Source organism: Macaca nemestrina, chromosome 15 (genome assembly GCF_043159975.1).
Source record: "Macaca nemestrina isolate mMacNem1 chromosome 15, mMacNem.hap1, whole genome shotgun sequence".
Lineage (NCBI taxonomy): Eukaryota > Metazoa > Chordata > Mammalia > Primates > Cercopithecidae > Macaca > Macaca nemestrina.
Window position 1 is genome coordinate 99,950,250 of NC_092139.1, and position 23,369 is coordinate 99,973,618.

At 50.6% G+C, this 23,369-nt stretch overlaps 1 long non-coding RNA gene across 1 annotated transcript; it reads right to left on the reverse strand.

Annotated features, from left to right (window-relative positions):
• Positions 1-2: 2 nt before the first annotated feature.
• LOC139358716 (uncharacterized) lies at positions 3-9,654 on the reverse strand. The gene is made up of 3 exons (XR_011614086.1): positions 5,256-9,654; positions 3,638-3,743; positions 3-1,548 (listed from the first exon to the last, which is right to left on the reverse strand). It is a non-coding gene; the product is annotated as an uncharacterized lncRNA (long non-coding RNA).
• Between the last annotated feature and the right edge of the window lie 13,715 nt (positions 9,655-23,369).

Sequence of the window (23,369 nt, forward strand, 5' to 3'; positions counted from 1 at the left end):
GACCAGGTGGGTACGTGATCTACAGATAGCACAAGTGATTAGGGTGGGGGTTAATCTTTAGCCCACAGGCCTGGCCAATGGCCCCGATCAGTCTGTTATTTTTCAGTTTTTACTTCCTCCTTTTCTTTGGAGAGAGGAGACAGTAAGAGGAATGGCCTCTGTCCTCATTCTGGGCCATCTTTCTCCTGCTTCATGCCTGAAGTTACCCATTAACCCCAAGTGGACTGGTTCCTTGAAGTGGGAAGCGGCATTTAGAGATCACACTCGGGCTGCTACTCGCACAGCCCTTTTGAGTCAGACACCCCAAACACACCCAAAAGGGACACGAGACCCTGAGAGGGCGATAGGAGCTTGCTTCCAACTTCTCCCTGGAGGTTGAGGCTGGACTTTCTTACACCTGGCGAGACCCATCCCAAACTAAGACACCACCAGGGAGGATGGAAGGGCGACCCCTGGAGCTGTGTTGTGGTCAGATTGGACCTTCCCATGGCTGCTGAGACTCTGGAACAAGCTGTCCCTTCTCTGGGGCACTGGGGACACCTGAGGATGCCTCCCTGCTCTTACTTTGTGGTCACAGCAAGAGATCAGGGTTACAACTACCCTGTAGTGTAGAGAATTCCTGTCCCTTTCCATGCCACTTCCCGCCTTAGGGAAGCAAACGCCCTCCCAGGAGCCCATTCCCATTCCTGGGCCACAGTTAAAGGGAAAACCTGATCCAGACACGAACTTCCTTGGGCCTCTGCATTTCCAGATGTCCTGTCATTGCGTGTGTGGGGCTGACTGTCTCATCTCAGCTTGAGAAGGGCAGGCAGGGGTGTGGACACTCTGCTGAGCAAATGCCCGCCGGAGTCAGTGGTTCCGATTTCCTGAATCACAGTGGCAGGTGGGGGCTGGGGAGGGGGGCACAGGGAGTTCTAGGGAGTAGTTTTTGTATGAGCCTATGTCACAGTGTTTGATATTTAGCAGAGACCCATCTGACCATCCTAAAGAAAGGTGCAACAGAAACTCACTTCACAGGGCCTTCATGATAACTGAATGAGACAACATACTTAGGTATCTGGTCCTTGATATCTGAGAGATACTGAGTAATGAAAATGATCCTTTCTCCCTCTCTGATACTTAACGTGGCCCCTTACCTTGGGCTGCTGGTTCTGGAGGGTCGCAGGGAAGCAGGATGGTTCACGTTGCTTTCACCACAAGCTCTGGCACCCAGTAAGAACCAGCACGGCATGCATGGAGCACACACCATACACCAGGCTTGGTGCTAAGAACCTTACATAGTTGATCTCATTGAACTGCCCTTAGAAGTCAGGGGATGATCCCCATTTCACAGAATACTGAGGTTCATAAATGTCAAATAACCTGCCTGGAGGAGCCAGGTCCGAGAACAAGGTCCGTGCTCATAACCACGTGGTACCCGTGGTCCCAGAGTTACAGGCCTTCTTCAGATGTGAAATTTGGTTAGAGATCAATTTTCTGTCTCTGGAATCATCATATCCCCTCTCAATTCTTATGTGTTTACAGGCAAGGACGTGTCAACGTAGAGACCTAGGAGGACAAAGTGAACTTCCTGAGCCCCAACAGGCAGGAGTCCTGCCAAAGCCAAAATGTATCACCTTGGAAGATGATGCCCCAGGAAGAATGGGGAGGAGGGAGGAGGAAAAACCGCTGATGAGGCCAACTCGCTCTTTGGGGCCCGTCGTATCAGCAAAGCCAGCTCTTTTGAGATGGAAGAACAAAGATGTTTCTCCTCTGTGAGGAGGTGATAATGGTGTTCTGGGTGAAGGACAGCAGCTTTGTCCTGGAAGGAATCTTACTTGGAAGGAGGCCCAGTTGTCCAGCAGGCGCCTGCTCCCTTTCTGCTCTGGCTTCCAAAGGGCTCTCTGCAGAGCTCCTTCCCAGAGCTGCTGGCAGGAGGTCCTTGCTGGGGGGCAATCCATGGGGACATCTGGATCAGTGGGAGCCTATTTGGGACCCGGACGGCAGCTGCTCCACCTCAGCACCCGGACTATGAGGCACAAGGCTGGGCACCACGAGGCCGTGAGTGAAAGCAGCCTGGATTTGGATTTCAGAAGAACTGGGCTTGAGTCCTAGTTCTGCCACAAACCATGTGACTCTTAGGCAGTCACTTTATGTTTTTATTTCCTTGGCAGTAAAACTGTCCTTACCTACAATATGGGAATTGTAAGGAACTACTGAAAAAACAAATCTTAAAATGTTCTGTGCAGACTCTCAAATACTGTGCAAATATTAAACTGTTGTAAAATCCAGTCTCTGCCTTTGAGATTTTACAATCTGGTGAGCAGGTAAACACAAGCACACATAACAAGAAAACAGTCTCCATTTAGTGCTGGGTGATGGGAACAGAAAACAAATGCTTTGAGTTTGGGGTAGTGGGCTGGGGTGATGAGGGAAGGCAGGACCGCGGGGAAGGCAGACCGTGATTTTTTTTTTTTTTTTTTTTTGAGAGGGAGTCTCACTCTGTTGCCCAGGTTGGAGTGCGGTGGCGTGATCTCGCCTCACTGCAACCTCTGCCTCCCAGGTTCCAGCAATTCTCTGCCTCAGCCTCCTGAGCAGCTGAAATTACATGTGCCTGCCACCACGCCCGGCTTATTTTTGTATTTTTAGTAGAGATGGGGTTTCACCATCTTGGCCAGGTGGTCTTGAACTGCTGACCTCATGATCCACTCACCTCGGCCTCCCAAAGTGCTAGGATTACACGTGTGAGCCACCGTGCCTGGCCTTGAATGGGTTTTTAAAGATTTGGGCAGACAAGCTGGGTCACTGGGCGCTCCCACAGAGGAAGCATGAGCCAAGGTGCAGCAGCCATTCTACACACAACCTGCTTTAGCCATCAGGTGCAACAGAGGCTGCACACCGGTGACACATTAGGAGAAATACAATCTGCACGTGTGTTTTATTTGTACCACGCAGTGTTTACTATCATCTGGCCAGTTAAGACAGGGATATTTAAAATGAAAAATTCAGATTTCCCTTTTTTTTTTGAGACAAGAGTCTTGCTCTGTCACCCAAGTTGGAGTGCAGAGGTGCAATCTCGGCTCACTGCAACATCCGCCTCCCAGGTTCAAGCAATTCTCCTGCCTCAGTCTCCCGAGTAGCTGAGACTCCAGGTGTACGCCACCACGCCTGGCTAATTTTTGTATTTTCAGTAGAGACAGGATTTCACCACATTGGCCAGGCTGGTGTCCAACTCCTGACCTCATGATCTGCCCACCTGGGCCTCCCAAAGTGCTAGGATTACAGGCATGAGCCACCGCGCCTGACCCAGATTTCCCATTCTTTTTAAAAACCAGAAGACCTGGCCACACTGGGTCCTCTTCCCCAGCCAGTAATGATCCTCTGGAGTTTCTGAAAGGGTTCATGCCACACCCACTCCATCCCCTGCTGCCTTTCCCACCTACTCCAGTTAACTCCATCACCACCTGACTGTCAGCATCTGGGCTCCTGATTCCCGGGTAAACAAAACCTTCGACGGGGAAGAAAGTTCTACGAAGGGGGCTGTATGAGGGGAGACATGGGTCCCTAGACACCCGAAGGCAGAGACTGAAGTGGACCCAAGCTGTAAACCCTCCCCTGTCAGCCACCTCCAGCTGCCACCAGGCCTGCTCCTGCACACCTGACATCTTTGCCCACGGTCATCGATGCAATCACTTTCTTCACTGCCTCCTTCTTCTTCTCCTTCTTGTCACTGTTGAGCTCTGCCTTCAGCTCGAAGATCTCCCCTAAGGAAAGGAGGCATGAGCGATCCCTCCCTACCCTGGCAGGGGACGATTCCCGGTATCTAACTTCCAGAAGAACCAGAGGGAGGCACGTAAGACATCCTATGCTGTTGGTGAGGGCAGCTTCAGGCGCCTGGCCTCGGTGGGCCAGGCAACAGTGAGGGACGACTGTTAGGGCAGGAATTAACAAGCTGGAAGCTTGGAGGCCGGGTGCAGTACCTCACACCTGTAATCCCAGCACTTTAAGAGGCTGAGGATCGGCCGGGCGTGATGGCTCATGCCTGTAATCCCAGCACTTTGGGAGGCCGAGGCAGGCGGATCACGAGGTCAGGAAATCAAGACCATCCTGGCCAACATAGTGAAACCTCATCTGTAGTAAAATACACAAAATTAGCTCGGTATGGTGGTGCGTGTCTGTAATCCCAGCTACTTGGGAGACTGACAGCAGGGGAATCACTTGAATCGGAGTTTGAGGCCGCAGTAAGCTGTGATTGTGCCACTGCACACCAGCCTGGGTGACAGAGCGAGACCCTGTCTCAAACAAACAAAAAACAAACATGTGTTTCGTAGGAGAAAGATCTAAATCCTGGTTCTGCTGCATGCTAACTAACCCCCAGCAGGTTCAAATCACTCTGAGCCTCAGTTTCCTCATCTATAGAATCAAATGGTGATGCCTAGTTCGCAGGGTTGCTAGGAGCTTAACTGACATAACGCATGTAAAAAACAAGGCCGGGCGAGGGTGAGGTGGGTGGACTGCTTGAGCTCAGGCATTTGAGACCAGTCTGAGCAACACAGTGAAAACCTGCCTCTACAAAAAATATAAAAATTAGCTGGGCATATTGGCATGCATCTGTAGTCCCAGCTACCTGGAAGAATAGATTGAGCCCCGGAGGTTGAGGCTGCAGCTCCAGCCTGGGGGACAGAAACCCTGCCTCAAACAAACAAAAAAAGAACAAGCACAGTACTGGCACGTAGTACATACTGTACAGATGCCAACTCCCCACTTCCTCCGACTTGGAGGGTATCTTGTGGTTAAGACCATGAGTCAGGTGAGCCCCAGCCGGGGGACCTGCACAATTCCCTCCACCTCTCTAAGTTGGAGCTCCCTCATCTAGAAAGCGAGGGATGATGATGAAAGTTGCATTAAAGACTCTAGTGTGTGGAAAGCACCCGGCAGAGCCCCAGACACCCAGTGAGAATTCAATGGGCAGTGGCTCTGGCGCTACCCATCTACTGAACTCAACAGAGGTGCCCGGGGCTTCTGCGAGCTCCCAGGCCAGGCCAGGTCTATGCCCACAGCAGGCACCGAGCTGACTGCCCAAGGCAGCTATCCTGCCTGCCTGGCTCTGGAGAGGTGGGAAGCAGGCAGGCCTCCCTTTAGGTGTGTCTGAGGGTAGGTTGTGGGGCAAGGCACTAGAAAGGGGCCCACTAAGGCCTGAGGCCCAGTGCCTGGTTGGAGCCCCTGAGGACCAGGGTCCTCAGGCTGGGCTGGCAAGCAAGGGGCAGCCCGCTCACCTCTGGGCCTCGCGGTCGTCCTTGGGTATATAGTTAGCCAAGCAGTCCAGGATGAAGATCTGGCCCCACTCGGTGCACTCGTTCAGGGCTGTCAGCAGCTTGTTGATGGACTGTGGGTTCAGATCGAGCAGGTTGCTGCTGGGGTGAGACTCGGCGATTTCTGAGAGTGCTGCCACCGCGTTGGCCACCACCTGGTTGAGAGGGAAGAAGGGGCAGAGGCTGGGGGTGCCGCTCACAGGCCAGGGGGCAGTGGGCTAATGATGCTGGCCGGTCAGAGGTCAAGTATCCTGAAAGGAATATGACCCAATGGGCAGGGTCTGGAGCTGCAACGAGACCCACTCCAAGCACTCACCCTGCTGACTCCTCTGCAAACTGGAACAAAACCAAGTGTGCCTTATAAGAGACTTAATGTTAAATGAAGGGGAGGCATTTCAAAATTCACATCAAAAAACTATTATTCTTTTTTAAAAAAACCTAATCTACTATGTGACTTCCCCTCCAAGCATGACTTCTACCTTTACTTTCTGATAATCGTGATCGGCTTGTGGGGATCCAGATTACTCAGGATTAAATTGTGGCCCCATCTTGAGCAGTCATGGAAACTTGGGGAAACTACTTAACTTCTCCATTTAGATTGATTCTGTAAAATCCATAAAACGGAATGATTTCTGGGGGTTAAATTAGTATGCCACAGTTGGAACACTCAGAGGCTTGCCAGATGCTGACTATTTGTCTTCATCAAATGAGGACAGTGGTATCCCACTGTGTGGTTCTCAATTTTGTATAAGAAAAACATGCTTTATGCATTGTTAGTAAAAGAAATATCTGGCCGGGTGCGGTGGCTCAAGCCTGTAATCCCAGCACTTTGGGAGGCCGAGACGGGCGGATCACGAGGTCAGGAGATAGAGACCATCCTGGCTAACACGGTGAAACCCCGTCTCTACTAAAAATACAAGAAAAATTAGCCGGGCGAGGTGGTGGGCGCCTGTAGTCCCAGCTACTCGGGAGGCTGAGGCAGGAGAATGGCGTGAACCCGGGGGGGCGGAGCTTACAGTGAGCCGAGATCGCGCCACTGCACTCCAGCCTGGGGCACAGAACGAGACTCCATCTCAAAAAAAAAAAAAAAAAAAAAAAAAAAAAAGAAATATCTGAATATCCCTGCCATGGAAGAAACAGAGGGAGAAAAGAGAGTTGGTAGGTCCTAGCACTTCAGAACTGGGAAGAATGAGTTCAGACCCTATTTTGTAGACAAGGAAGGAAAAGTGTGATGTGTCCTAGGCGTTCATTCAAGTCACAGTCATTACTCTTTGCTGAGAGTGGGACCAGGGCTCTGGGAGGTGCTACAGTCAAGTTAAAGACAAAAACTAACACTTGTAAGACAGGAGAGAAACATTTCCTTACAAAAGCAGTCAGAAATGTATCTATAACTACATTTGGTGAGCAAATGAAAGCTGCCAGACTCAGAAAAACAGAGATGCTAATGGACTGACTTCAGTAACCAGGGATTTCTATGGAGTTCATGGCCCAGGGTGAATTCCAATAAAATCCCCACCGCCTGCACTTTTCTCAGGATTGGAAAGCTGAGGCAGCCCAGGACGAAGAGTGCAGTCACCACAGATGGGCACGGTGGCCACAGGGGGGCAGCAGCAGGTATGGGCATCGTGAGCCATTGGGTGGGTCTGGGAGTGGGGCATCGCGAATCAGTAGCCTGACTTGGTTGCTTCCTGGTAACCAGGTGACATAGGAGGCTTTGTGGGTACTAGGCATCAGCCAGGGCCAGCAGTCTTCAGTCGGCAGCTGGTAGTGGAAGGAGGAGGAGCTCTGACCTCATTCTGTCATGGCGGTTTATGTGCCTCTTGGCGTTTGTATGTGTCTTTCTTCTTTAAACAACACAGAAATTAACCACTTTCATAGACGAGCCAGTTCGAGAGGTGGCGGCAGAGTATGGGCTGAGGCTCCAGGCATGTCTGGGATCACATCACTTCTGCAAGTGGGGGACCACCCAAACTAGTGTGGCTGCTAGAGCAGTGCAGTCCGTTTGATTGAAGGCTCAGGCAGGAGGCAAAGAGTAGTGAAGGTGCCCCATGGGGAACGAACTTAATTCTTGCATGGGCCCCAGAGGTGGCCTCAGCTGTGACTGCTGCAGGCTGGACGTGGGACCCTGTGATGAGTCTGAGGTTCCTGAGTCTGTGCAGCCTCGGCACCAGCATCCACCACTGCAGAGGCTGCCAAATTGGATTTGGGAGTGTGTCTTTCTTCTTTAAACAACACAGACGTTAACCACCTTCATAGACCAGCCAGTTCGAGAGGTGGCGGCAGAGTATAGGCTGAGGCTCCAGGCCCGCCTGGGGTCACACCACTTCTGCAAGTGAGGGACCACCCAGACTAGTGTGGCTGCTAGAGCAGTGCAGTCCGTTTGATTGAAGGCTCAGGCGGGAGACGAAGAGTAGTGAAGGTGTCCCATGGGGAACGAACTTAATTCTTGCATGGACCCCAGAATTAGCCTCAGCTGTGACTGCTGCAGGCTGGACGTGGGACCCTGTGATGAGTCTGAGGTTCCTGAGGCTGTGGCAGCCGCGGCACCAGCATCCACAATGCAGAGGCTGCCCAATTGGATTTGGGAGCCACGGAGGTCCATCCCGTGCAGGACCACAGCAACCCAAAGATCCCCAAAGGTAAAGAAGCCATGGGTGCCATGTCCTCTCTGGCGTCTCTCTGGCCCCCACCGCCCCCACCCCTTTGCCGTCCCTCCCCCTCAGAGACATCCTCAGCTTCCAGCACCCTCCTGCCCGCAGCCGGCTTTCCCAGGGCTCGGCATGGGGGACAAAGGCTGGTTCTGCCTCTGTCTTTGTTGTTGAGCCTTCTTCGTTGAGGCCTTTTTCGCCTAGTCCCTCCTTATTCTCAGTAAAATTTCAAATACTCCAGTTTTGGAGTCCCCATCCCATTCTCTATCCTTACCTATGCAGCTGGTCTGGGCCCTAAGTGAACGAGCCAGTTAAGGGCCCAATTGTTTCTTTTCTCCCATTCCTTAAGGTAAGCTAATAACTGGGATAATTCAGACTCCAATATGTGGAGAATTCTTAAATTCAAAATAGAGTTTGCCATGGAAGAGATTCTGTGGTATTCTTAATAGATGGTTTTAAGTCACATTGACAGAAACTACAGGGAAAAACATTGGGGGACATGCTTAAAATAAATGCGAAAGGTATGACATGTTACTGCCCGAGCCGTAAAGAAGTTGTTTTTGTTTTGGTTTTACCCAAAGGAGTTTAGCCATGGAGCTCTGATGACTTGAAAATTCCCACTTTGACATGAATGTCTCTTCAGCCCTGTTACAGTTCAGTCCCTATTTTATAGACAAGGAACGGAAAGTGTCATGTGTCCTAGGCTTTCCTTCAAGTCACAGTCATCACTGTTTACTGACAGTGAGACCAGGGCTCTGGGAGTGAGAGGCTATGGTCAAGTTAAAGACAAAAACTAACACTTGTAAGACAGGAGAGAAGCATGTCCTTACAAAAGCAGTCAGAAATGTATCTATAACTACATTTGGTGAGCAAATGAAAGCTGCCAGACTCAGAAAAACAGAGATGCTAATGGAACTGACTTCAGTAACCAGGGTTTTCTATGGAGTTCATGGCCCAGGGTGACTTCCAATAAAATCCCCACCGCCTGCACTTTTCTCAGGACTGGAAAGCTCAGGCAGCCCAGGACGAAGAGTGCAGTCACCACAGACGGGCAGGGTGGCCACAAGGTGGACAGCAGCAGGGATGGGCATTGTGAGCCATTGGGCGGGTCTGCGGAGTGGGGCATCGTGAGCCAGTAGCCTGACTTGGTTGCTTCCTGGTAACCAGGTGACATAGGAGGCTTTGTGGGTACAAAGCATCAGCCAGGGCCAGCAGCCTTCTGTCGGTAGCTGGGAGTGTGAGGATGAGGAGCTCCGACTACATTGTGTCACAGCACTTTTTTTGCCCCTTAGCGTTTTTTGGTTGTCTTCCTTAAATAGCAGGAAAATTTCCCAACTCCATAGAGCAGCCACTGTGAGAGGTGCTGGCTGAGGTCTGCGGGGTGGGGCACTTCTGCAAGACTAGGGCAGTGCAGTGGATTTCACTGGACTAAGGAGAGAAGAAACAGTAGTGTAGGTGCCGGATGGGGAACAAACTGACTTCCGTGGGCCCCTGCTGTGGCCTCAGCTGTGACTGCTGCAGGCTGAACGTGGGACCCTGCAATGAATCTGAGACTGTTGAGGCTGTGGCAGCCGCAGCACCAGCATCCACCGCTGCAGAGCCTGCCAGATTGAATTTGGGAGCCTCGGAGGTCCATCCCGTGCAGGACCAGAGCAACCCCGAGATCCCCAAAGGTAAAGAAGCCATGGGTGCCATTTGCTCTCTGGCATCTCTCTGGCCCCCACCGCCCCCACCCCTTTGCCGTCCCTCCCCCTCAGAGACATCCTCAGCTTCCAGCACCCTCCTGCCCGCAGCTGGCTTTCCCAGGGCTCGGCATGGGGGACAAAGGCTGGTTCTGCCTCTGTCTTTGTTGTTGAGCCTTCTTCGTTGAGGCCTTTTTCGCCTAGTCCCTCCTTATTCTCAGTAAAATTTCAAATACTCCAGTTTTGGAGTCCCCATCCCATTCTCTATCCTTACCCATGCAGCTGGTCTGGGCGTTAAGTGAACGAGCCAGTTAAGGGCCCAATTGTTTCTTTTCTCCATTCCTTAAGGTAAGCTAATAACTGGGATAATTCAGACTCCAATATGTGGAGAATTCTTAAAATCAAAAGAGAGTTTGACATGGAAGAGATTCTGTGGTATTCTTAATAGACGGTTTTAAGTCACATTGACAGAAACTACAGGGAAAAACATTGGGGGACATGCTTAAAATGACCGCGAAAGGTATGACATGTTACTGCCCGAGCCGTAAAGAAGTTGTTTTTGTTTTGGTTTTACCCAAAGGAGTTTAGCCATGGAGCTCTGATGACTTGAAAATTCCCACTTTGACATGAATGTCTCTTCAGCCCTGTTACAGTTTAGTCCCTATTTTATAGACAAGGAACGGAAAGTGTCATGTGTCCTAGGCTTTCCTTCAAGTCACAGTCATCACTGTTTACTGACAGTGAGACCAGGGCTCTGGGAGTGAGAGGCTATGGTCAAGTTAAAGACAAAAACTAACACTTGTAAGACAGGAGAGAAGCATGTCCTTACAAAAGCAGTCAGAAATGTATCTATAACTACATTTGGTGAGCAAATGAAAGCTGCCAGACTCAGAAAAACAGAGATGCTAATGGAACTGACTTCAGTAACCAGGGTTTTCTATGGAGTTCATGGCCCAGAGTGACTTCCAATAAAATCGCCACAGCCTGCACTTTTCTCAGGACTGGAAAGCTCAGGCAGCCCAGGACAAAGAGTGCAGTCACCATAGACGGGCAGGGTGGCCACAAGGTGGACAGCCGCAGGGATGGGCACTGTGAGCCATTGGGTGGGTCTGCGGGGTGGGGCATCGTGAGCCAGTAGCCTGACTTGGTTGCTTCCTGGTAACCAGGTGACATAGGAGGCTTTGTGGGTACTAGGCATCAGCCAGGGCCAGCAGTCTTCAGTCGGCAGCTGGTATTGGAAGGAGGAGGAGCTCTGACCTCATTCTGTCATGGCGGTTTATGTGCCTCTTAGCGTTTGTGTGTGTCTTTCTTCTTTAAACAACACAAAAGTTAACCACCTTCATAGACCAGCCAGTTCGAGAGGTGGCGGCAGAGTATGGGCTGAGGCTCCAGGCCCGCCTGGGGTCACATCACTTCTGCAAGTGGGGGACCACCCAAACTAGTGTGGCTGCTAGAGCAGTGCAGTCCGTTTGATTGAAGGCTCAGGCAGGAGCGAAGAGTAGTGAAGGTGCCCCACGGGGAACGAACTTAATTCTTCCATGGACCCCAGTGGTGGCCTCAGCTGTGACTGCTGCAGGCTGGACGTGGGACCCTGTGATGAGTCTGAGGTTCCTGAGTCTGTGCAGCCTCGGCACCAGCATCCACCACTGCAGAGGCTGCCAAATTGGATTTGGGAGTGTGTCTTTCTTCTTTAAACAACACAGACGTTAACCACCTTCATAGACCAGCCAGTTCGAGAGGTGGCGGCAGAATATAGGCTGAGGCTCCAGGCCCGCCTGGGGTCACACCACTTCTGCAAGTGGGGGACCACCCAGACTAGTGTGGCTGCTAGAGCAGTGCAGTCCGTTTGATTGAAGGCTCAGGCGGGAGACGAAGAGTAGTGAAGGTGTCCCATGGGGAACGAACTTAATTCTTGCATGGACCCCAGAATTAGCCTCAGCTGTGACTGCTGCAGGCTGGACGTGGGACCCTGTGATGAGTCTGAGGTTCCTGAGGCTGTGGCAGCCGCGGCATCCACCATGCAGAGCCTGCCAGATTGAATTTGGGAGCCACGGAGGTCCATCCCATGCACTACCACAGCAACCCAAAGATCCCCAAAGTTAAAGAAGCCATGCGTGCCATTTCCTCTCTGGCGTCTCTCTGGCCCCCACCGCCCCCACCCCTTTGCCGTCCCTCCCCCTCAGAGACATCCTCAGCTTCCAGCTCCCTCCTGCCCGCAGCCGGCTTTCCCAGGGCTCAGCATGGGGGACAAAGGCTGGTTCTGCCTCTGTCTTTGTTGTTGAGCCTTCTTCGTTGAGGCCTTTTTCGCCTAGTCCCTCCTTATTCTCAGTAAAATTTCAAATACTCCAGTTTTGGAGTCCCCATCCCATTCTCTATCCTTATCTATGCAGCTGGTCTGGGCCCTAAGTGAACGAGCCAGTTAAGGGCCCAATTGTTTCTTTTCTCCCATTCCTTAAGGTAAGCTAATAACTGGGATAATTCAGACTCAATATGTGGAGAATTCTTAAATTCAAAATAGAGTTTGCCATGGAAGAGATTCTATGGTATTCTTAATAGATGGTTTTAAGTCACATTGACAGAAACTACAGGGAAAAACATTGGGGGACATGCTTAAAATGACCGCGAAAGGTATGACATGTTACTGCCCGAGCCGTAAAGAAGTTGTTTTTGTTTTGGTTTTACCCAAAGGAGTTTAGCCATGGAGCTCTGATGACTTGAAAATTCCCACTTTGACATGAATGTCTCTTCAGCCCTGTTACAGTTTAGTCCCTATTTTATAGACAAGGAACGGAAAGTGTCATGTGTCCTAGGCTTTCCTTCAAGTCACAGTCATCACTGTTTACTGACAGTGAGACCAGGGCTCTGGGAGTGAGAGGCTATGGTCAAGTTAAAGACAAAAACTAACACTTGTAAGACAGGAGAGAAGCATGTCCTTACAAAAGCAGTCAGAAATGTATCTATAACTACATTTGGTGAGCAAATGAAAGCTGCCAGACTCAGAAAAACAGAGATGCTAATGGAACTGACTTCAGTAACCAGGGTTTTCTATGGAGTTCATGGCCCAGGGTGACTTCCAATAAAATCCCCACCGCCTGCACTTTTCTCAGGACTGGAAAGCTCAGGCAGCCCGGGACGAAGAGTGCAGTCACCACAGACGGGCAGGGTGGCCACAAGGTGGGCAGCAGCAGGGATGGGCATCGTGAGCCATTGGGTGGGTCTGCGGAGTGGGGCATCGTGAGCCAGTAGCCTGACTTGGTTGCTTCCTGGTAACCAGGTGACATAGGAGGCTTTGTGGGTACAAAGCATCAGCCAGGGCCAGCAGCCTTCTGTCGGTAGCTGGGAGTGTGAGGATGAGGAGCTCCGACTATATTGTGTCACAGCACTTTTTTTGCCCCTTAGCGTTTTTTGGTTGTCTTCCTTAAATAGCAGGAAAATTTCCCAACTCCATAGAACAGCCACTGTGAGAGGTGCTGGCTGAGGTCTGCGGGGTGGGGCACTTCTGCAAGACTAGGGCAGTGCAGTGGATTTCACTGGACTAAGGAGAGAAGAAACAGTAGTGTAGGTGCCGGATGGGGAACAAACTGACTTCCGTGGGCCCCTGCTGTGGCCTCAGCTGTGACTGCTGCAGGCTGAACGTGGGACCCTGCAATGAATCTGAGACTGTTGAGGCTGTGGCAGCCGCGGCACCAGCATCCACCGCTGCAGAGCCTGCCAGATTGAATTTGGGAGCCTCGGAGGTCCATCCCGTGCAGGACCAGAGCAACCCCGAGATCCCCAAAGGTAAAGAAGCCATGGGTGCCATTTGCTCTCTGGCATCTCTCTGGCCCCCACCGCCCCCACCCCTTTGCCGTCCCTCCCCCTCAGAGACATCCTCAGCTTCCAGCACCCTCCTGCCCGCAGCTGGCTTTCCCAGGGCTCGGCATGGGGGACAAAGGCTGGTTCTGCCTTTGTCTTTGTTGTTGAGCCTTCTTCGTTGAGGCCTTTTTCGCCTAGTCCCTCCTTATTCTCAGTAAAATTTCAAATACTCCAGTTTTGGAGTCCCCATCCCATTCTCTATCCTTACCCATGCAGCTGGTCTGGGCGTTAAGTGAACGAGCCAGTTAAGGGCCCAATTGTTTCTTTTCTCCATTCCTTAAGGTAAGCTAATAACTGGGATAATTCAACTCCAATATGTGGAGAATTCTTAAAATCAAAAGAGAGTTTGACATGGAAGAGATTCTATGGTATTCTTAATAGACGGTTTTAAGTCACATTGACAGGAACTACAGGGAAAAACATTGGGGGACATGCTTAAAATAAACGCGAAAGGTATGACATGTTACTGCCCGAGCCGTAAAGAAGTTGTTTTTGTTTTGGTTTTACCCAAAGGAGTTTAGCCATGGAGCTCTGATGACTTGAAAATTCCCACTTTGACATGAATGTCTCTTCAGCCCTGTTACAGTTCAGTCCCTATTTTATAGACAAGGAACGGAAAGTGTCATGTGTCCTAGGCTTTCCTTCAAGTCACAGTCATCACTGTTTACTGACAGTGAGACCAGGGCTCTGGGAGTGAGAGGCTATGGTCAAGTTAAAGACAAAAACTAACACTTGTAAGACAGGAGAGAAGCATGTCCTTACAAAAGCAGTGAGAAATGTATCTATAACTACATTTGGTGAGCAAATGAAAGCTGCCAGACTCAGAAAAACAGAGATGCTAATGGACTGACTTCAGTAACCAGGGTTTTCTATGGAGTTCATGGCCCAGGGTGACTTCCAATAAAATCCCCACAGCCTGCACTTTTCTCAGGACTGGAAAGCTCAGGCAGCCCAGGACAAAGAGTGCAGTCACCATAGACGGGCCGGGTGGCCACAAGGTGGACAGCCGCAGGGATGGGCACTGTGAGCCATTGGGTGGGTCTGCGGGGTGGGGCATCGTGAGCCAGTAGCCTGACTTGGTTGTTTCCTGGTAACCAGGTGACATAGGAGGCTTTGTGGGTACTAGGCATCAACCAGGGCCAGCAGTCTTCAGTCGGCAGCTGGTAGTGGAAGGAGGAGGAGCTCTGACCTCATTCTGTCATGGTGGTTTATGTGCCTCTTAGCGTTTGTGTGTGTCTTTCTTCTTTAAACAACACAAAAGTTAACCACCTTCATAGACCAGCCAGTTCGAGAGGTGGCGGCAGAGTATGGGCTGAGGCTCCAGGCATGTCTGGGGTCACATCACTTCTGCAAGTGGGGGACCACCCAAACTAGTGTGGCTGCTAGAGCAGTGCAGTCCGTTTGATTGAAGGCTCAGGCAGGAGCGAAGAGTAGTGAAGGTGCCCCATGGGGAACGAACTTAATTCTTCCATGGACCCCAGTGGTGGCCTCAGCTGTGACTGCTGCAGGCTGGACGTGGGACCCTGTGATGAGTCTGAGGTTCCTGAGTCTGTGCAGCCTCGGCACCAGCATCCACCACTGCAGAGGCTGCCAAATTGGATTTGGGAGTGTGTCTTTCTTCTTTAAACAACACAGACGTTAACCACCTTCATAGACCAGCCAGTTCGAGAGGTGGCGGCAGAGTATAGGCTGAGGCTCCAGGCCCGCCTGGGGTCACACCACTTCTGCAAGTGGGGGACCACCCAGACTAGTGTGGCTGCTAGAGCAGTGCAGTCCGTTTGATTGAAGGCTCAGGCGGGAGACGAAGAGTAGTGAAGGTGTCCCATGGGGAACGAACTTAATTCTTGCATGGACCCCAGAATTAGCCTCAGCTGTGACTGCTGCAGGCTGGACGTGGGACCCTGTGATGAGTCTGAGGTTCCTGAGGCTGTGGCAGCCGCGGCACCAGCATCCACCATGCAGAGCCTGCCAGATTGAATTTGGGAGCCACGGAGGTCCATCCCGTGCACTACCACAGCAACCCAAAGATCCCCAAAGTTAAAGAAGCCATGGGTGCCATTTCCTCTCTGGCGTCTCTCTGGCCCCCACCGCCCCCACCCCGTTGCCGTCCCTCCCCCTCAGAGACATCCTCAGCTTCCAGCTCCCTCCTGCCCGCAGCCGGCTTTCCCAGGGCTCAGCATGGGGGACAAAGGCTGGTTCTGCCTCTGTCTTTGTTGTTGAGCTTTCTTCGTTGAGGCCTTTTTCGCCTAGTCCCTCCTTATTCTCAGTAAAATTTCAAATACTCCAGTTTTGGAGTCCCCATCCCATTCTCTATCCTTATCTATGCAGCTGGTCTGGGCCCTAAGTGAACGAGCCAGTTAAGGGCCCAATTGTTTCTTTTCTCCCATTCCTTAAGGTAAGCTAATAACTGGGATAATTCAGACTCAATATGTGGAGAATTCTTAAATTCAAAATAGAGTTTGCCATGGAAGAGATTCTATGGTATTCTTAATAGATGGTTTTAAGTCACATTGACAGAAACTACAGGGAAAAACATTGGGGGACATGCTTAAAATGACCGCGAAAGGTATGACATGTTACTGCCCGAGCCGTAAAGAAGTTGTTTTTGTTTTGGTTTTACCCAAAGGAGTTTAGCCATGGAGCTCTGATGACTTGAAAATTCCCACTTTGACATGAATGTCTCTTCAGCCCTGTTACAGTTTAGTCCCTATTTTATAGACAAGGAACGGAAAGTGTCATGTGTCCTAGGCTTTCCTTCAAGTCACAGTCATCACTGTTTACTGACAGTGAGACCAGGGCTCTGGGAGTGAGAGGCTATGGTCAAGTTAAAGACAAAAACTAACACTTGTAAGACAGGAGAGAAGCATGTCCTTACAAAAGCAGTCGGAAATGTATCTATAACTACATTTGGTGAGCAAATGAAAGCTGCCAGACTCAGAAAAACAGAGATGCTAATGGAACTGACTTCAGTAACCAGGGTTTTCTATGGAGTTCATGGCCCAGGGTGACTTCCAATAAAATCCCCACCGCCTGCACTTTTCTCAGGACTGGAAAGCTCAGGCAGCCCGGGACGAAGAGTGCAGTCACCACAGACGGGCAGGGTGGCCACAAGGTGGGCAGCAGCAGGGATGGGCATCGTGAGCCATTGGGTGGGTCTGCGGAGTGGGGCATCGTGAGCCAGTAGCCTGACTTGGTTGCTTCCTGGTAACCAGGTGACATAGGAGGCTTTGTGGGTACAAAGCATCAGCCAGGGCCAGCAGCCTTCAGTCGGCAGCTGGTAGTGGAAGGAGGAGGAGCTCTGTCCTCATTCTGTCATGGCGGTTTATGTGCCTCTTGGCGTTTGTGTATGTCTTCTTTAAACAACAGAGAAGTTAACCACCTTCATAGACCAGCCAGTTCAAGAGGTGGCGGCAGAGTATGGGCTGAGGCTCCAGGCCCGCCTGGGGTCACACCACTTCTGCAAGTTGGGGACCACCCCAGACTAGTGTGGCTCCTAGGGCAGTGCAGTCGATTTCATTGAAGGCTCAGGCGGGAGGCCAAGAGTAGTGAAGGTGCCCCATGGAGAACGAACTTAATTCTTCCATGGGCCCCAGAGTTAGCCTCAGCTGTGACTGCTGCTGGCTAGACGTGGGACCCTGTGATGAGTCTGAGGTTCCTGAGGCTGTGGCAGCCGCGGCACCAGCATCCACAATGCAGAGGCTGCCCAATTGGATTTGGGAGTCACGGAGGTCCATCCCGTGCAGGACCACAGCAACCCAAAGATCCCCAAAGTTAAAGAAACCATGGGTGCCATTTGCTCTCTGGCATCTCTCTGGCCCCCACCGCCCCCACCCCTTTGCCGTCCCTCCCCCTCAGAGACATCCTCAGCTTCCAGCTCCCTCGTGCCCGCAGTCGGCTTTCCCAGGGCTCGGCATGGGGGACAAAGGCTGGTTCTGCCTCTGTCTTTGTTGTTGAGCTTTCTACGTTGAGGCCTTTTTCGCCTAGTCCCTCCCTTTTCTCAGTAAAACTTCAAATACTCCAGTTTTGAATTCCCCATCCCATTCTCTGTCCTTACCTATGCAGCTGGTCTGGGCCCTAAGTGAACGAGCCATTTAAGGGCCCAATCTTTCTTTCTGACATTCCTTAAGGTAAGCTAATAACTAGGATAATTCAGACTCCAATATGTGGAGAATTCTTAAAATCAAAAGAGAGTTTGCCATGGAAGAGATTCTGTGGTATTCTTAATAGAAGGTTTTAAGTCACATTGACAGAAACTACAGGGAAAAACATTGGGGGACATGCTTAAAATAAATGCGAAAGGTATGACATGTTACTGCCCGAGCCGTAAAGAAGTTGTTTTTGTTTTGGTTTTACCCAAAGGAGTTTAGCCATGGAGCTCTGATGACTTGAAAATTCCCACTTTGACATGAATGTCTCTTCAGCCCTGTTACAGTTCAGTCCCTATTTTATAGACAAGGAACGGAAAGTGTCATGTGTCCTAGGCTTTCCTTCAAGTCACAGTCATCACTGTTTACTGACAGTGAGACCAGGGCTCTGGGAGTGAGAGGCTATGGTCAAGTTAAAGACAAAAACTAACACTTGTAAGACAGGAGAGAAGCATGTCCTTACAAAAGCAGTGAGAAATGTATCTATAACTACATTTGGTGAGCAAATGAAAGCTGCCAGACTCAGAAAAACAGAGATGCTAATGGAACTGACTTCAGTAACCAGGGTTTTCTATGGAGTTCATGGCCCAGGGTGACTTCCAATAAAATCCCCACCGCCTGCACTTTTCTCGGGACTGGAAAGCTCAGGCAGCCCAGGACGAAGAGTGCAGTCACCACAGATGGGCAGGGTGGCCACAAGGTGGACAGCAGCAGGGATGGGCATCGTGAGCCATTGGGTGGGTCTGCGGAGTGGGGCATCGTGAGCCAGTAGCCTGACTTGGTTGCTTCCTGGTAACCAGGTGACATAGGAGGCTTTGTGGGTACAAAGCATCAGCCAGGGCCAGCAGCCTTCTGTCGGTAGCTGGGAGTGTGAGGATGAGGAGCTCCGACTACATTGTGTCACAGCACTTTTTTTGCCCCTTAGCGTTTTTTGGTTGTCTTCCTTAAATAGCAGGAAAATTTCCCAACTCCATAGAGCAGCCACTGTGAGAGGTGCTGGCTGAGGTCTGCGGGGTGGGGCACTTCTGCAAGACTAGGGCAGTGCAGTGGATTTCACTGGACTAAGGAGAGAAGAAACAGTAGTGTAGGTGCCGGATGGGGAACAAACTGACTTCCGTGGGCCCCTGCTGTGGCCTCAGCTGTGAGTGCTGCAGGCTGAACGTGGGACCCTGCAATGAATCTGAGACTGTTGAGGCTGTAGCAGCCGCGGCACCAGCATCCACCGCTGCAGAGCCTGCCAGATTGAAATTGGGAGCCACGGAGGTCCATCCCGTGCAGGACCAGAGCAACCCCAAGATCCCCAAAGGTAAAGAAGCCATGGGTGCCATTTGCTCTCTGGCATCTCTCTGGCCCCCACCGCCCCCACCCCTTTGTCGTCCCTCCCCCTCAGAAATATCCTCAGCTTTCGGCTCCCTCCTGCCCACAGCCGGCTTTCCCAGGGCTCAGCATGGGGGACAAAGGCTGGTTCTGCCTCTGTCTTTGTTGTTGAGCCTTCTTCGTTGAGGCCTTTTTGGTCCAGTCCCTCCCTTTTCTCAGTAAAATTTCAAATACTCCAGTTTCGGAGTCCCCATCCCATTCTCTATCCTTACCTATGCAGCTGGTCTGGGCCCTAAGTGAACGAGCCAGTTAAGGGCCCAGTGTTTCTTTTCTCCCATTCCTTAAGGTAAGCTAATAACTGGGATAATTCAGACTCCAATATGTGGAGAATTCTTAAATTCAAAATAGAGTTTGCCATGGAAGAGATTATATGGTATTCTTTTTTTTTTTTTTTTGAGATGGATCTCGCTGTGTCGCCCAGGCTGGAGTACAGTGGCCGGATCTCAGCTCACAGCAAACTCTTGCCTCCCAGGTTCACGCCATTCTCCTGCCTCAGCCTCCCAAGTAGCTGGGACTATAGGCGCCGGCCACCTCACCCAGCTAGTTTTTTGTATTTTTCAGTAGAGACAGGGCTTCACCGTGTTAGCCAGGATGGTCTCGATCTCCTGACCTCGTGATCCACCCGTCTCGGCCTCCCAAAGTGCTGGGATTAGAGGCTTGAGCCACCGCGCCCGGCCTATATGGTATTCTTAGTAGTGAGTCACATTGACAGAAGCTGCTTTATTTCTTCCAATTGTAATTTGAACAAAGAAGAAAAACAAATTGGGAGACATGCTTAAAATGACCGCGAAAGGTATGACATGTTACTGCCCGAGCCGTAAAGAAGTTGTTTTTGTTTTGGTTTTACCCAAAGGAGTTTAGCCATGGAGCTCTGATGACTTGAAAATTCCCACTTTGACATGAATGTCTCTTCAGCCCTGTTACAGTTCAGTCCCTATTTTATAGACAAGGAACGGAAAGTGTCATGTGTCCTAGGCTTTCCTTCAAGTCACAGTCATCACTGTTTACTGACAGTGAGACCAGGGCTCTGGGAGTGAGAGGCTATGGTCAAGTTAAAGACAAAAACTAACACTTGTAAGACAGGAGAGAAGCATGTCCTTACAAAAGCAGTGAGAAATGTATCTATAACTACATTTGGTGAGCAAATGAAAGCTGCCAGACTCAGAAAAACAGAGATGCTAATGGAACTGACTTCAGTAACCAGGGTTTTCTATGGAGTTCATGGCCCAGGGTGACTTCCAATAAAATCCCCACCGCCTGCACTTTTCTCGGGACTGGAAAGCTCAGGCAGCCCAGGACGAAGAGTGCAGTCACCACAGATGGGCAGGGTGGCCACAAGGTGGACAGCAGCAGGGATGGGCATCGTGAGCCATTGGGTGGGTCTGCGGAGTGGGGCATCGTGAGCCAGTAGCCTGACTTGGTTGCTTCCTGGTAACCAGGTGACATAGGAGGCTTTGTGGGTACAAAGCATCAGCCAGGGCCAGCAGCCTTCTGTCGGTAGCTGGGAGTGTGAGGATGAGGAGCTCCGACTACATTGTGTCACAGCACTTTTTTTGCCCCTTAGCGTTTTTTGGTTGTCTTCCTTAAATAGCAGGAAAATTTCCCAACTCCATAGAGCAGCCACTGTGAGAGGTGCTGGCTGAGGTCTGCGGGGTGGGGCACTTCTGCAAGACTAGGGCAGTGCAGTGGATTTCACTGGACTAAGGAGAGAAGAAACAGTAGTGTAGGTGCCGGATGGGGAACAAACTGACTTCCGTGGGCCCCTGCTGTGGCCTCAGCTGTGAGTGCTGCAGGCTGAACGTGGGACCCTGCAATGAATCTGAGACTGTTGAGGCTGTAGCAGCCGCGGCACCAGCATCCACCGCTGCAGAGCCTGCCAGATTGAAATTGGGAGCCACGGAGGTCCATCCCGTGCAGGACCAGAGCAACCCCAAGATCCCCAAAGGTAAAGAAGCCATGGGTGCCATTTGCTCTCTGGCATCTCTCTGGCCCCCACCGCCCCCACCCCTTTGTCGTCCCTCCCCCTCAGAAATATCCTCAGCTTTCGGCTCCCTCCTGCCCACAGCCGGCTTTCCCAGGGCTCAGCATGGGGGACAAAGGCTGGTTCTGCCTCTGTCTTTGTTGTTGAGCCTTCTTCGTTGAGGCCTTTTTGGTCCAGTCCCTCCCTTTTCTCAGTAAAATTTCAAATACTCCAGTTTCGGAGTCCCCATCCCATTCTCTATCCTTACCTATGCAGCTGGTCTGGGCCCTAAGTGAACGAGCCAGTTAAGGGCCCAGTGTTTCTTTTCTCCCATTCCTTAAGGTAAGCTAATAACTGGGATAATTCAGACTCCAATATGTGGAGAATTCTTAAATTCAAAATAGAGTTTGCCATGGAAGAGATTATATGGTATTCTTTTTTTTTTTTTTTTGAGATGGATCTCGCTGTGTCGCCCAGGCTGGAGTACAGTGGCCGGATCTCAGCTCACAGCAAACTCTTGCCTCCCAGGTTCACGCCATTCTCCTGCCTCAGCCTCCCAAGTAGCTGGGACTATAGGCGCCGGCCACCTCACCCAGCTAGTTTTTTGTATTTTTCAGTAGAGACAGGGCTTCACCGTGTTAGCCAGGATGGTCTCGATCTCCTGACCTCGTGATCCACCCGTCTCGGCCTCCCAAAGTGCTGGGATTAGAGGCTTGAGCCACCGCGCCCGGCCTATATGGTATTCTTAGTAGTGAGTCACATTGACAGAAGCTGCTTTATTTCTTCCAATTGTAATTTGAACAAAGAAGAAAAACAAATTGGGAGACATGCTTAAAATGACCGCGAAAGGTATGACATGTTACTGCCCGAGCCGTAAAGAAGTTGTTTTTGTTTTGGTTTTACCCAAAGGAGTTTAGCCATGGAGCTCTGATGACTTGAAAATTCCCACTTTGACATGAATGTCTCTTCAGCCCTGTTACAGTTTAGTCCCTATTTTATAGACAAGGAACGGAAAGTGTCATGTGTCCTAGGCTTTCCTTCAAGTCACAGTCATCACTGTTTACTGACAGTGAGACCAGGGCTCTGGGAATGAGAGGCTATGGTCAAGTTAAAGACAAAAACTAACACTTGTAAGACAGGAGAGAAGCATGTCCTTACAAAAGCAGTCAGAAATGTATATATAAGAACATTTTGTGAGCAAATGAAAGCTGCCGGACTCAGAAAAACAGAGATGCTAATGGAACTGACATCAGTAACCCGGGTTTTCTATGGAGTTCATTGCCCAGGGTGACTTCCAATAACAACCCGCTCCCCCCACTCCACTGCACTTTTCTCAGGACTGGAAAGATCAGGCAACCCAGGACGAAGAGTGCAGTCACCACAGACGGGCAGGGTGGCCACAAGGTGGGCAGCAGCAGGGATGGGCATTGTGAGCCATTGGGTGGGTCTGCGGAGTGGGGCATCGTGAGCCAGTAACCTGACTTGGTTGCTTCCTGGTAACCAGGTGACATAGGAGGCTTTGTGGGTACTAGCCATCAGCCTGGGCCAGCAGCCTTCAGTCGGCAGCTGGTAGTGGAAAGAGGAGGAGCTCTGACTTCATTCTCATGACTGTTTATGTTCCTCTTGGAGCTTGCTGCGTCCCTTTCTTTTTGCAATAAGACAGAAGATCCCCACCTTCACAGGCAGAGAGAGAGCCCATCTTATTTGATTTTAAAAATAAGCAAAAATGTGAGGGAGAGTCTTGTGAGGATGATGGGAGGGACTTCCAGAGAGGAATATCTTCCATGGAATTCCTGAAATGGGAACAAACTTGTTTTGGGCAAAGAACAGAAAGACCCAAGGGTGGCTGCAGCAGAGTGAAATGAATGTGATGGGTTAAGGCCGTGTGCACACAGTGAGCACTGACAAAGAATATGGACTTTAGTTGATATGGGAAACCACTGGAGGAATCTAGCCTGGGGATCACAGTTAATTCTCCAAGAAAAAGACCAGCGGCTCTGTGAGAATACACTGTAATGCAGGCAAGGGTGGAAGCAGGGAGACCAGCTAGGAGGCTGTTTGGGTAGTTCAGGTGAGAGTCAACAGTGAAGAGACAAACAATGACCTGAAATAGGCTGACTTGAGAATCTTTAGATTCAAGTGAATCTGAAAGATAATAAAGTGGTAAGTAGACAAGTCACAGGAAAAGAAATGCAGATGATCCTTAAACACGTCTTCACACATAAGAGAAAGGCAAATGACAACTATACTGCAGTGTCTCTCCTATTGAGGGAAATTCCAAGAACACGGCAATACATTCTTTGGTTTGGCTGTAAGGGAAGTTGCATTCATATAGTGCTGGTGAAAATGCAAAATGGCTCGACTCCACGAAGGGGAATTTGGCACAATCTCACAACCTTGCAGATACAGTT